This window comes from Gossypium hirsutum, chromosome A01, assembly GCF_007990345.1.
Source record: "Gossypium hirsutum isolate 1008001.06 chromosome A01, Gossypium_hirsutum_v2.1, whole genome shotgun sequence".
In the NCBI taxonomy this organism is placed as follows: domain Eukaryota; kingdom Viridiplantae; phylum Streptophyta; class Magnoliopsida; order Malvales; family Malvaceae; genus Gossypium; species Gossypium hirsutum.
Window position 1 is genome coordinate 9,408,398 of NC_053424.1, and position 15,815 is coordinate 9,424,212.

Here is a 15,815-nt window from a genome sequence, read left to right on the forward strand (position 1 = left end):
ACACCCCTATCCTGTATCCGTTGCTAGAACAGGGTTATGGAGTATTACCAGGGTTTATAGATAAATCAAACCAAAAATACTGTTCACATTCAAAAATAATTATATAGTCCCTTTAATGGACCCTCGAGGCCCAATATGAATAGTAGAAACAATTAGGGACTAAATCAGAAACCCTAAAAATTTTCCGCGAATTTACAAAATTTTCCTTATATACAATGCCTACACGCCCGTGTGATCTAGGGGTACGCCCGTGTGTTCAGGTCGTGTGGCTTCACACGCTCGTGTCACTAACCCGTATAACTCTCTAACTTGTAAGACATGAAGAAATTTAGGTCACACAGCCAAGTCATACACCCGTATCCAAGGCCGTATCACCCACACGGCTAAGACACACACTCGTGTACTCAATTTTGAACATTCAGTTTCTCATTTTTAAGGTGCAGAGGACACACGTCCAAAACACATGCCTATATGCCAGGCCATGTCTCAGACACGATCAATACATACGCCTATGTATCTACCCATGTGGACGAAAATAAGCCATTTTAAGGCTACTTTTCTCACCCTTTACACATTTAACCTGTATACAATACTTTCATACACCAATATACTCCAATTCAACAACCAATTCAAATCAATAACTCATATGGTAAGCCAAATTTATAATTACACTACTTATTTATGTAAACTTACTATGTTATTTCATTAATTAACCACCTTTATTTACTAATAAATACAAACACATAAACTAACATATATATAAAAGTCATTCATAACCATGTTTCAAGTTTACTTTCTTTTCAATCCATCCTATACATGCCATATAAAGCTTAAGTTATAATACAAAATTTATTGGTGAAATCTGGATAGTGTGACCCATTGTGATGATCCGATCCTCCGAACTCTTGTTAATCTACAAAGAACATTTAATACACAAAAGTAAGCTTATGAAAGCTTAGTAAGTTCATAGGTTTTAAATAAAACCTTACTGAACATAATATTATAAATGATAAAATACGCAATTCACTACCACTTCCTACCATTCACAATTTCAAATGAGGAATTCACTTGATGGAGCTCAATATTAATAACTAACTAAATCCCAACAGTTAAATTCAAGAAACACTTACCATTACCTGTCAAATTAGGGAACGTCTTACTGAATTGAGTACGTCATTAGCTTGATGCCATATTCCAATTTGGTTTTGCATACACTTTTATCATGGTTTTGCCATGATCACATACTTTATCACATTGCCATAATTTAACTATGGTCTTGCACTTGCACATATTTTACCATGGCCTTGCTATGATCACACACTTTATCACATTGCCATAGCTTAGCTATGGTCTTACACTTGCACACATATGTAACTGCCATGATTTAACCATGGTCTTATCCATCAATTCGTCACTGGTCATTAAATAAATGTACTCAATCTTGCATTTCCCTGAATTTGAACTTTAGCTTCGAATTTTGTTTTATCACAATAATCATAATTTCATAACAAAAATATAAAATAATACATTATATAATTTCTAATTTTAACAATCAATTATAAAATTTAACCATATGAACTTACCTGGCTATGTAAGACCCAAATTTTGCCCGAGGCCCAATAAAATCACAGCCCAAATACCAAAACTCAACTAAAACCCAAAATACCCCAAGCCCAAATACAACCCAAAATAAAAAATAAAAAAATAAAAAAATGAAGAAAAAGAAAAAAAGAAAAAAGCCTAACCTCTTCACCCTGTGTGCCGTCCTAAGCGCCGCCCTAGTCCTCTTTTGTCTACCACTTGTAAAAAGAAAAGATAGTAAATAATAAAAAAAAATGTTGTAACAAGGCTATAAAAGCCATCATAAAACCAAATGTAAAGGGGAAGAAGGGATAAAAAAAACATTGTATTTTCACATAGAGATCAAAAATCCAAAGCAAAAAAAAGGTTGATTTTAATTTCTTGTATTCCCTTTGTTCATTTTTCATTTTTGTTATTTTATTTTATTTTCTTTATTTTATATATATATACATAATTTAATTGAATTACTTATTTGAATTTCCTTGCAAACATGTTTATATTTTTCCCTTTAAATCTATTTATGTATACCATTTATTCCCCAATTTTAAATTATACTTTGTTTATTTCAAACACTTGCCTATATTACTATTTTTTTATATACAATGTTTATATTAAGTTTTATGCTTTATGTATCTTGTTAATTGTTGGTAAGTAAATCTTGTTTCAAATTATTTTGTATAATTATTGATTTATATTATATAGTATGTCATTCTTATATTCTTTTGTATATTCTTACATGGTTGCATTTATATAATTTATCTATGTTACAACTTGTTAATATGTACATTATTCGTTTTAAAATTTTATATAGGTACACATTACTATTGCTATGCACATAATATATATTATATACATATATACATTTTTTGAATCTTGGTTTTTAAATTATTTTGCATAACACTGACTTTAAATTTCCTCTTATAATACTTATTTTGAAGCTCATTTATATGTTAAACTTTATATACTTTATGTATTATTTATTTTTATTTTTTATTTATTTTACGATCTATTGTAAATTTTTTGCATGTATTATCTGTTTATGTATATATATAATTTAGCTACTTTTAAATTGTTCATTCCAAGTTTATTTGTTTTAACATTTTTTATTACCTTTTAAAATATTTTTCTTAAATTAGATTTTTATTTAACCATTAGTTAGAAACGTTAAATAGTGTATGTGGTAAGATTATTATCATTGGGCATGTTTCAATTTTCGTGTTTGTACTTTTCAAAAAATTGTATAATATATTATTGATATATGTTTTCCATATTTGTTACTTTGTTTTGCATCCCCATGCATTATATTATGATTGAGATTGCCAACCTATTTCCTTGAAATCAACCTATTTGCCTGAAATTATTCATTTCATTTTCTTTGCTTCAAATGAATTGAATAAATACGTTGCAAGTTTGTTTCCATAATCATTCCCTTTTAAAAAAAATAAAAAAAATAAAATTTCAAAGCGAGGTAATATTTCGTGTTTGGTAATTCGAGAAATTGTGCCCTAACGTGTTGGGTTTCGATTTTTTGTTTGACCAAATAAGTATTCTCTCGAGATTTCGTCCATGTTTTTTTCAAATTAAAAATAAGGCAATATTTCGAATTTAGGAAATTCAAGAAAATAGTACCCTAACTTACTAGGTTTCAATTTTTCTTGTTTAACCTAAATAACTAAATATCCTTTTGAAATTTCAAAAGCATGAATTTTGGAAATTATAAAATGATCTTGTATCGAGGATTTGAAATGTTGTGTCCTATCGTGCTGGGTTGCACTTTTTCATTTGTTCAAAACAATCGAAGATCCCTTTGGAATTTCACTCACGTTTTCTAAAAACTCTTTAAAATGAAAGAAATGTTCGATGTTTGGCAATTCGGGGAATAGTGCCCTATCGTGTTGGGTTGCAATCTCCCGTTTGTTCAAAATAATCAAATGTCTCTTCGGAATTTCACTAATATCTTCCAAGGTGAGGCAATGGTCAATATTTGGAAATTCGAGGAATCGTGCTCTACTAAGCTGGGTATCGATTTTTCGTTGGACCAAATAGTTGGGCATCCTTTTGTTATTTTCGAATTATAAATTTTCGAATGTCGAGACAAGAAGATTTTTGGCAAAGGACTCGGGTTATTCAAATGTTATTAACAAGAACCACATTTCAAAAACATTTTTATTTTTAGACAAAAGAACAGTATTTAATCGATTTGGTACCAATTTTGGGCGTAATGAGGGTGCTAATCTTTCCTCATACGTAATCGACTCTCGAGCCTATTTTCTCATATTTTCGTAGACCAAAATCATTGTTTTAGTAAACTAAAATGTTTTATTAAAACAACCCAAATTTCTAGGTGATTCGATCACACCTAAACAAGAAAAGATTGGTGGCGACTCCATTTTCACTTTCCAAAAAGTCGGTCCATCATTTTTAAATCGAAAAAAAACGAAAAAAAATGGTTTCGACAAGCTAATTTGCAAAAATTGTAGAAATTCATGGATTATTCTGCTACTTTTTCTTTTCCTCTTTTATCTTTGATTTCTTGATCTATAATATAAAAGTATTCATTCATTAGCACACATATTTCAGTCTCATTTCACTTCACAATTTATACCCTTCAATTTTTAAAATTACATATTTACCCTAAATTTTACAATTTTTATAATTTAGTCCCTGCTTAATTTGCCCATCAATTGAACTAATTTTTCTCAATCAACACTTTATTCCATCATTATAAACTACTACACAACCTTTGATATTCAAAATTTTAACACAAAATCCTAATCTTAATTTTTTCTCAATTAGGTCCTAAAAATCAATTTCTATTGAAATTACTTCATAAAATCATCATATAATGAAATTAAAGCTTCAAATCCATCATAATTCATCATAAACTTCCAGTACTTACTCATGGTAACTTTCAAAATCACTCATGGAATAAAAAACTAATGAATTCAATAGTTGGACCTAGTTTTAAAAGTCTCAAAATCAGAAAAATTGCAAGAAATAACCAAGAATTGAACTTACTTGTAGAAAAAATATGAAAAACCATCTTAGAGAGACTCTTTAATGGTTGTTTTTGGCTGAATAAACATGAAGAAATGTCTAGATTTTCAATTTGGTCATTAGTTCTATTTTTGAATTCTAACCAAATTAACATTTTGCCCTTAGTTCACATCAATTTTGTCCATTTCTTTTTCTCACATGTTGTCCAGCCATTTCCCATGTGTCTAATTACCTATTTGGTCCTCCTTTAATTATTTCCTATGCCATTTAATCATTTTTTCTTTTAATTAACAAGTTTTGCACCTTTTTCACTTTAGTCCTTTTTAATTAATTAACTATCAAAACTTTAAAATTTTCTAACAAAAGTTTAATACTAATTCACTAACACTCCATAAAAATATTTACAGCTCAGTTTATGAAACTGAGGTCTTGATACCCCATTTTCGACCTAGTTTATCTTATAAATTCTTTTAAATCACAAAATTCACTAATTCCAAAAATACTTCTAATGCCATACTTGACTCATAAAATGTTAATTTATTAAATTCTTTAAACTCACTCGTCGGATTTAGTGATCTTGAATCACTGTTTCCAACACCACTGAAAATTAGGTTGTTACAAAGGCTATGGGGTGACTCCACTTCTCAACAATCCAACTATGAATCAGATCAAATGCACAGGGAGAGAACCAATAGGAAGACTAAGGCAAAGTCTTGTCTTTATGCTTCGGTTTCACCAGCCATATTCAATAGCATTATGGCTTTTGGATCAGCGAAGGAGATATGAGACTACCTCAAAGGCTGAGTATCAAGGAGATGAGGCATGAAGGTTTTGAACTTGATCAGAGAATTCGAAAGGCTACAAATGAAGGAGTCTGAGTCAATCAAAGAATACTCAGACAAGCTAATAGATATTACCAACAAGGTAAGAGTTCTTGAGACTGATCTTTCTGATTCTAGACTAGTGAAGAAAATACTTGTTTCTGTGCCTTAGAAATATGAAGCAACTGTTGCCTATTTTGAGAACACGAAAGACTTGACGCAGTTGAGAATAGTGGATTTGATCAATGCTTTACAAGAACAAGAGGAAATGAGGCTAATAAGGCACGAATGAAGCATAGAAAGAAGTATAGAAGGAGCATTGAATGCTAAGATGCAGCAGGGCGAAAAAGAAGAGGAACAGAAGTGGAATAAGAAGAAAAGTGATTGCAATAGTGGTTCAAAAACTGTTGCAAAAGGTAATAGTATTGAAAATTATAATAAGTAATCTTCATATAAGTATTATAGAAAACAGAATCATCCCCATTTCAGGTGTTGGGGAAGGCTAGATGTGAAATGTAGAAGGTGTAACATGATGGGGCACATTGAAAGGTTCTACAAGAAACCGGGAAATCAGCAGCAAGGTGGAGCACATGCTGCAGTTAAAGAAGAAGAGGACCATTTGTTTGTCTTCTCTTGCTTCTCATCAATCACTCTATGTGACAGTTGGTTAGTTGATAGTGGGCGTACCAATCACATGACTTATGATGAATTAAAACACCCCTTTCATTCATAATTGTTTTATGCTTCAATTAGTTCTTTGCTAAACCAACAAATTGGCCAACCATGCTGCTGTGATATTTTTAGTTGAAGTGCATGTAGCTTGTAAACATGCTACAACACGTATGTTTGCTATAACAACAAGGTTGTTGTTTAGTTACTTTGTTAAGTTAGTTGAAAATGAACTAAGTTGGTATTATTTTGATGTTTTTAGGTGCTATTGACATAACCAGCTTGTGAGCAAGCTAAGTTTTACTTGTTTTAATGTATGATTAGTGGAAGTAGATAGTATTTAGTGATGTATTTGGTTATAAATGTATTATTTTTCTGATTGAAAAATTGAGCAAAATGAGCTAAAAGCCATAAGCTCCCTTGCTGCACATTTGAGAGCAAGTAAAAATATTTCTTACATTTTGCTTCATTGTTCTGTGTTCTCTATTTTCTTCCTCTACTCCTCCAAATCGCCAACAAACTCCACCAACTCCTGCAACTGCATCTGACCTTCAACATCTACCACCAACGTTCAGCTTCACAAACGGAGTATTCGGCACCTCCTAGCCAAGCAGCACTCTAACTCTCGGACCAGATTTAGGCCTACTATCGGCAGCAACAAGATCCCGGTCATGTAGCTCCCATAAAGACCAACAAGCTTATTTTCAAGACTCGATAGCTTACTAGAAAAACAATACTCATTCCGCCAGTTCCAAATACGCTAGCAAACAAATGAAAACAAGTAAGCCCATTCCCAAATTCCTAGCTTCCTACGCTCCAACATGCACAACTTTAGCTGAAACCATGCAGCATGATCACTAGATAAGAAAGTCATGCTCGCTTCACCACCAAGGAAAATACGCCAAATTTACTTTTTTGTCGGCCAGTCATGAAAAATAGCGCAGGCTTCATCAATCGAGAGGCGTCAAAACCTACGATTTGCGTTAGTCATAATAAAATGTTGGACACGCGGTTGACAACGTGTCTTTAGGTGAACATAATCAAATTCCACAAAATAGCCCACGTCATTATCTCAATTGAAAAAGGCCATATCATTTTTCCTTGTTAGTCATTTAACAAAATATCGAAAACAATTAATTAGTGATGAAATCAAAATTTTTTGTAATTGGATGATGAAAATAGAAACATAATAATATTTAATAATATTATATATATAAAATTCATCAAAAAAATCTAAACATTTTTCCACTGCTACTGGTCTGTATTGGAGAAGACTTCCAAAGTTTTAATTACTACTGATCATTGGATACCCTATGCCTGAGGTCATTTCTTCAATACTTGCATTAAATAGTCAATTCATGTGTTTAGAATGTTCAATCAAATTGAACCAATACTTAAATTTTGCAACCAATGTGCTATCAGGCTAGCCATCCATGGAAATGAATTTCCATTTTTACAGTGCTTGTTGTTTCCTTATCATCTTCTCAAAAGTTTCAACTGCAATCGACACCCTTTCTCCATCAGAGTTACTCACTGATGGCATGACCTTAGTCTCCAGAAATGGAAGGTTTGAATTGGGTTTCTTCACTCCTGGCAGTTCTGAGAACCGCTACCTGGGAATCTGGTACAAAAATATCCCCATGCAAACTGTTGTTTGGGTTGCAAACAGGAGAAATCCAATAAACAATTCCACTAGCATGTTGAAGATAGAAAGTAGTGGCAAAATCCTGATTCAAGTTCAGAACACAACAGTTGTTTGGTCAACTAATTCGACAGCAAGAGTTTAGAATCCAATATTGCAGCTCCTGGATTCTGGTAATCTCGTTGTCAAAGATGGAAAGGATAGTAATCCAGAGAACTACATATGGCAAAGCTTTGATTACCCATCAGATACAATGTTACTAGAGATGAAAATTGGTATTGATTTAAGAACTGGTTTCCATCGAAGACTAACAGCCTGGAAGAACTGGGATGATCCATCTCCAAGTGATCTTACATATGGTATAGAACTCAAAGGAAATCCAGAGCTGGTGCTAAAGAAGGGCTTAGAAAAGTATTTTCGCAGTGGGTTATGGAATGGCAACGTATTTAGCGAGGCACCAAACTACAGGTTGAATCCCATCTTTGATTATGATTTTATCTGGAACGAAAGTGAGGTTTACTATGTTTTTTCCCTCAAAGACAAATGTTGGAGCTAAGTGCAACAAATAGCAAGGTTCAACAAAAAGCTTGCCGAGCAAGAATCGAGACTTGCGGCAGAAACAAAGAAGAAAAATGAAATAAATTTTAAGCAAAGCTAAAATAGAGAGTATATGGATAAAATCTTGATTGAATTCATTCATTTTTTTAAAATGGCATAAAGCCTATTTATACAAGCTTACAACTTGACAACTTAGTTGGAATACAACTAAGTTTCATCATTACATCCACTTAAAATAAATCACCGCCTACTACCACTAACAAACTTAGTTGGAATACAACTAAGTTTCATCATTACATCCACTTAAAATAAATCACCACCTACTACCACTTAACAAACTTAGTTGGAATACAACTAAGTTTCATCATTACATCCACTTAAAATAAATCACCACCTACTACCACTTAACAAACTTAGTTGGAATACAACTAAGTTACATCATTACATCCAAATAATAATAATAATAATAATAATAATAAAACATGTGATTGCTACATGCTAACCATTGCTTCAATACTCCTCATTGGTTTGCATGGAGCAAACACCTAGCTTCCTTCTTAGACATTCGAACCTTGTGACATTAAGGGCTTTAGTCAAAATGTCTGCAAGTTGATCCTCAGAATTACAATGGATCAGCTTCACTTCCTGAGCTTGCTCCATTTCTCGAACAACATGCAACTTGATGCTGAAATGCTTTGTTCTTCCATGGAACACTGGATTTTTAGCAATTGCAACTGAAGATTGGTTGTCACAGAAGATCTCAGTAGCTTCCTTTTGATGCACTTTCAAATCAGCTAAGATTTTCCTTAGCCAAATGGCTTGGTTGACAGCACTTGCAGCTGCCACATATTCTGCTTCAGCAGTAGATTGAGCCACCAGACTTTGCTTTTTCGAGCTCCAGCAAAACATGGCTGAACCAAGGTTGAAAGCATACCCTGAGGTGCTTTTCATGTCATCTATCGAGCCAGCCCAGTCACTATCAGTGTAGCCAACCAGCTTCAGATTTCCTTCCTTGCTGTACCTTAAACCATAGCTCAAAGTGCCTTTGACATATCTAAGCACTCTCTTAGCAGCTTGTAAATGCTTTTTATTGCAACAATGCAAGAACCTTGAGAGCAATCCTACAGCATACATTATGTCTGGTCTAGTGGCAGTTAAATATAACAGACAACCAACTAGACTTCTGTAGGTTGTTTCACAAACCTTCTCAAAATCACCTTGGCTCGATAGTTTTTCTCCAACAGCAACAGGTGTTTTAGTTGCTTTACTATTTTGCATGGAGAACTTGGTCAGAATCTTTGTGGCAAAGTTTTTCTGACTTAGAAATATCCCATTTTGTGCTTGAGTCACCTCTATTCCAAGGAAATAAGACATTTCCCCTAGATCAGACATTTCAAATACTTCTTGCATCTTGGTCTTGAAATCGACCAGCACTGCTCGATCTCCTCCTGTCACCAGCAGGTCATCAACATATAGGGATACAATGAGCTGTGTTTGTGTCCCTTGCTTCTTGACATACAGTGTTGGCTCACTCTTGCTTCGATCGAATCCCAAATTAGTCAAGTAGCCATCGATTCTGCTGTACCAGGCCCTTGGAGCCTGTTTTAAGCCATATAGGGCCTTCTTCAGTTTGTAGACCATATGCTCTCTGCCAGCTATCTCAAACCCTTGTGGTTGTTCAACATAGATCTCTTCATCTAAGAAACCATTCAGAAAGGCTGATTTCACATTGAGTTGATGGATCTTCCACTCGAGCTGTGCTGCTAAGGCAATCAGTAATCTGATGGTGTCTAGCATGGCCACTGGTGCAAAGGTCTCCAAGTAGTCCAGGCCATACCTCTGACTGAACCCCTTGACAACTAGCCTTGCTTTCAGTTTGTTCAAGGTACCATCAGCATTTTGCTTGGCTTTGTACACCCATTTCACCCCAATTATCTTCCTTTTGACTGGCCTTTCAACTAATTCCCAGGTCTGGTTCTTCTCAATCATGCTAATCTCTTCAGCCATTGCCTGCTTCCACTCTTGCTGAGCTTCAGCCTCTTCAAAATTGCTTGGTTCAGCTATGGCTACATGAGCTCTTTCATAAATCTCAGTCAATGGTCTTGTTCCTCTAACTGGTTCATCATCAATGTCTATTTCAGGAACATTTTGATCTGGCTCAGCTTGATCTGCTGCAAGTCCTTCTGAGACTTCCTCAGGTTCATGTTTTTCCCAGTTCCAACATGACTTTTCATCAAATACCACATCCCTACTGACTGACACTTTCTTTGTTGAAGGATCCAAGATCCTATAGCCCTTATTAACAGTGCTGTAGCCCACCAAAATACCAGGTCGAGCCCTTTCAGACAATTTGTCCCTTTTGACAGCAGGTACATGAGCATAAAAGATGCATCCAAAGACCTTCAGATGAGCCAGTGATGGCTTGAATCCAAACCAGGCTTCGAATGGAGTCTTCTGATCCAAGGCCTTGGTTGGAAGCCTATTTTGAATATAGTTTGCAGTGTTAACTACCTCTACCCATAGTGCTTTAGGCAGATTCTTCTGAATCATCAAGCACCTCGCCATATCCATCAAACTCCTATTCTTCCTTTCACTTACACCATTTTGCCGAGGTGTATATGTGTTGGTAAGTTGATGTTTGATGCCTGCCTTATCACAGAAGGCTTGGAACTGAGCTGAGGTGTACTCAGTCCCATTATCAGACCTTATGGACTTCAACTTGCAACCTGTTTCAGTCTCAGCAGCAGTCTTGAACTTCCAAAACACTGAGGCCGCCTCTGATTTCTGTTTTAGGAAGTAAAGCCAGCAATATCTTGAAAAATCATCAATGAACAGTATGAAGTACCTGTTTCCACTTAATGACTCAGTCCTCATAGGGCCACACATATCAGTGTGCACCAGTTGGAGTTTTTCAGAGGCTCTCCAAGCTTGATTCGAGGGAAATGGGAGTCTGGCCTGCTTTCCTAGCTGACACACTTCACACACATCATCATGATCCACTGAGTTGATGAAGTTTTCAGCCAAGTCCTCTCTGACCATTCGAGCCATCGATCTGAAGTTGGCATGTCCCAGTCTTTAATGCCAAAGCTTGGATTCATCTGATGTGACTGTGTAGGCAATGTCTGACTCCCTGGTCCAGTCAACTACAAAGCTCTTATTAGCCATAAGAACTGCCATCAGCTTGGATCCACTTGGATCATTGATTTGGCATTGGTTGTCTTTGAACACAACAGAATAACCTTTCTCTAGCAACTGAGCTATGCTGAGCAGGTTTCTGTCAATTTCAGGCACCAAAAGCACATTTGAAATCACTTTGGCACCTATGGGGGTGCATATCAGCACATCACCCTTGTCTTCAGCTTGAATAAAATGTCCATTTCCTATCTTGACTTTAGTTCTGCAGCTTCTGTCTAAAGACTTGAAGATTGCAGCATCAGGTGTCATGTGGTTGGTGCATCCACTGTCTAGAAGCCAACCAGATGAGAACCTTTCTTGAGCAGCTGAGCATAACACAGCAAAAACTTGCTCCTCTTGGTCACTGTCCTCCTTAGCTACTCGAGCCTCAGCTTTCTTTTGTTGAAACTGACTCTGCCTTGATTTGGCCTTGCTCTTGCAGACTCTTTCAACATGACCCTTCTTTTTACAATGCTGACATACAGCATCTGGATTGAACCAGCATTTTTCTTTTGGATGACCAGCCCTTCTGCAGTGCTTGCAAGTCTGACCCTCTTTTCTTGCAACATCAGTCCTTGGCTTGTCTCTCCAGGCCTTCTTGCCTTTGTAGGCAGTGTTTGTTCTTGCCTGAAAGGCACCTTCTTGATGCTCCTCTAGTCTGCTTGCTCTTCTTTGCTCTTGAGCATATAAAGCATTGATCAACTCTGTCAGGGAGATGGTGTACAGGTCCCTTGAGTCCTCGAGAGATGAGATTTTTGCCTTATACCTCTCGGGCAGAGTTGCAATAACCTTCTCCACTATCCTAGCTTCCTTGAGCTGCTCTCCAAGGAGCCTTATGCTGTTAACCACAGCCATAATCCTGTCAGAGTACTGCTTGATAGTTTCTTCTTCCTTCATCTTCAAATTCTCGAAATCTCTCCTTAAGTTCAGCAACTGTTGTTGCCTTGTCCTCTCTGTCCCTTGAAACTCCTCTTGCAACTTGTCCCAGGCTTGTTTTGGTGATTCACAGGCCATAATCCTTGTGAAAATCACATCTGACACTGAGTTCTGGATGCAAGACATGGCTTTGTGCCTCTTGGTCCTCTCATCAGCATGCTGCCTGATTTGAGCCACTGTTGGATTGCCTCTAAGTGGCTCTGGTTCAACATCTGAGTTGACTACCTCCCACAGATCGAAAGCTTGTAGGTAGGTCTTCATTTTAACCACCCATATGTGGTAGCCTTCTCCATTGAAGACTTGAGGTGCAGCTGGTGAAAAGCTTGATGAAGCCATGAATTTGTATAACAGATCCCTTAAGAAATAGGCTCTTGATACCAATTGTTGGAGTTAAGTGCAACAAATAGCAAGGTTCAACAAAAAGCTTGCCGAGCAAGAATCGAGACTTGCGGCAGAAACAAAGAAGAAAAATGAAATAAATTTTAAGCAAAGCTAAAATAGAGAGTATATGGATGAAATCTTGATTGAATTCATTCATTTTTTTAAAATGGCATAAAGCCTATTTATACAAGCTTACAACTTGACAACTTAGTTGGAATACAACTAAGTTTCATCATTACATCCACTTAAAATAAATCACCGCCTACTACCACTTAACAAACTTAGTTGGAATACAACTAAGTTTCATCATTACATCCACTTAAAATAAATCACCACCTACTACCACTTAACAAACTTAGTTGGAATACAACTAAGTTACATCATTACATCCAAATAATAATAATAATAATAATAATAATAAAACATGTGATTGCTACATGCTAACCATTGCTTCAATAACAAATCAGTGATGTATAGGTTAGTTTTGAACCAAACCCAAAGTCAAAGACAAAGGTATATATGGAGCCCAGAAACTCAAACATGGAAGTTATTTGCAGTCCAGCCAGATGGAAACTGTGACAAATATGGACTTTGTGGTCCAAATGGGAACTGTGCTGATGAGCTCCCGGCTTGTCAATGTTTGACAGGGTTCAGGCCGAAATGGTTCGAGAGATGGAACTCATCGGATTGGTCAGACGGGTGCATACACAGTAAGCCATTGAACTGCCAGAGTGGAGATGGGTTTATCAGAATTGGGAGGATGAAAACCCCGGACTCCGCAAATTCTTGGGTTAATAAAACTATAAATCTCAAGGAATGTAGGGCTAAGTGCTTGAGGAACTGTTCTTGCATGGCCTTCACTAATTTATTTGTTACAAAAGGAGGTAGTGGATGCGTCATGTGGTTCGATGATTTACTTGATATCAAATATCAATCAGATGGTCAGGATCTTTACATCAGAGTGTCTGCTTCAGAAGCAGGTACTGCTTTATAAGACTACATGTTGTTTTTACATCTTGTGATAATGTTTTTTGGTGTTTTTGTCTTATAAATAGTAATTAATATTTGTGCTTCTTCATCATATTGATAATGGCAGAAAGAAAGAAAATGGCTAAGGTGAAGCTTGCCATCATACTCGCGACAGTAATTGTGGTGCTTTTGGGGTTTCTTTTACTCGTTTATCACTTACGCAGAAGCAGGAGAAAGTTAAAAGGTAAAACTAATTATGCTCGTTTTATTTTTTGCTACAAATACCACAATCATTTTGCACTCGAACTTGAGTCTCAATTGGATACAAGTATGTATGCGCCTAACACAGAGTATATTGATTTTTAAAATTTTTGTTTAATGTATTTGAAGGATAGTTAGAGGATCATATCCTGTTCAATACTCATGTTATAGAACATGCCAGACATTAATACTTTAAGAAAATCGAAGAATTAAAAGTTGTTCATGATAGAAAATCCTAATCTCTGCCTTACATTTTTTTAAAGAAACTGAACAGTATTGTGGATTTTTTTTCCCTTTTTACTTAAATTTCTTAAAATTTGTAACCTTCAAAAGCCAATTCACAATTAGGTGGTTTTGAACTTTTTATATGACTTAAAGAAACACAGAGCCCGATAGTGTATAAACCAAGTGCTTGGGATCAATCAATATAGAAAAGAATTCTAGTCAATGTTTTATACTGTTTACAGATGAAGTGGAAGACAATAATCTATATGATGGAGAGGATGAAGACGAGAATGAAGATATGGATGTTGCAGTATTCGAGTTTGGTACGATAGCTCAAGCTACTGATTCTTTTTCATTTATGAACAAGCTAGGTCAAGGAGGTTTTGGTCCTGTTTATAAGGTAAAACTTGCTGTAGTTTAGCATAGTGATCTTTTAAGTATTTATTGTATCGGAAGCTCATAACAGTGTTGTAAAATATTCCAGGGGACACTAGCAAATGGACAGGACATTGCAGTGAAGAGACTTTCAAAGAGTTCCGGACAAGGACCCAACGAGTTTAAGAACGAAGTAAAGTTGATCGCCAAACTTCAGCATCGGAATCTTGTAAGGCTTCTTGGTTGTTGCATTCATGGAGATGAGAGAATGCTGGTTTACGAATACATGCCTAATGGAAGCCTTGACAAATTCATTTTTGGTATGAAAATCATTCGAAACCTCTCAATGTTATCACTTTTGCTTTTTCAATGATCAAATGAGTTGCAGGACTAATATGAATGCCTACTTTCTAGATGAAACGAGATGCACAGTTTTAACTTGGTCTAAGCGTTTCCGGATTATCTGCGGGGTTGCTAGGGGACTACTCTACCTTCATCAAGACTCAAGGTTGAGGATTATCCATAGAGATCTTAAAGCTAGTAATGTTCTACTTGATAGTGAGATGAACCCAAAAATTTCGGATTTTGGCATGGCAAGAACTTTTGGAGGAGATCAAATAGAAGCCAATACCAATAGAGTAGTCGGAACTTAGTAAGTGTACTATTAAGCCATCGCCATACTATTTGATCCATAAGTCCCCGTAAAAAACTTCATTTTTTTTGTCTGGCAATGTTTTGCAGTGGTTATATGGCACCAGAATATGCTATCGATGGGCTGTTTTCTGCAAAGTCTGCTGTTTTTAGCTTTGGGATATTATTGTAGGAGATTATAAGTGGAAGAAAGAATAGGGGATTTTATCATTCAAATCAAAGTGGAAACCTTATTGAACATGTAAACATCTACAAATACTATTATAAATATGTTGCCACTTAAACTACAAATGTTAAATGGTTTGAATTTGCTCTCAGGCATGGAGGTTATGGAAAAAGGGCAAGCTTTTGGATCTTGCTGATGGATTCTTAGTAGAGACCGGAGATCTATCCAAGTTGTTACGATGCATGTACATTAGCCTTTTATGTATACAACTGTATCCTGAGGAGAGACCGAGCACGGCATCCGTGGTTCTAATGTTGGGAAGTGATAATGAATTGCCTTTGCCTAAAGAACTTGGTTTCTTATTTCACAAGAAACCCTTTGAAGCAAATTCTTCACCTGGAAACGACGG

The 15,815-nt window shown here is 35.8% G+C and overlaps 1 pseudogene; it reads left to right on the plus strand.

Annotated features, from left to right (window-relative positions):
* Positions 1-7,501: 7,501 nt before the first annotated feature.
* Positions 7,502-14,962, plus strand: LOC107917263 (G-type lectin S-receptor-like serine/threonine-protein kinase At4g27290; annotated as a pseudogene).
* Positions 14,963-15,815: the final 853 nt, after the last annotated feature.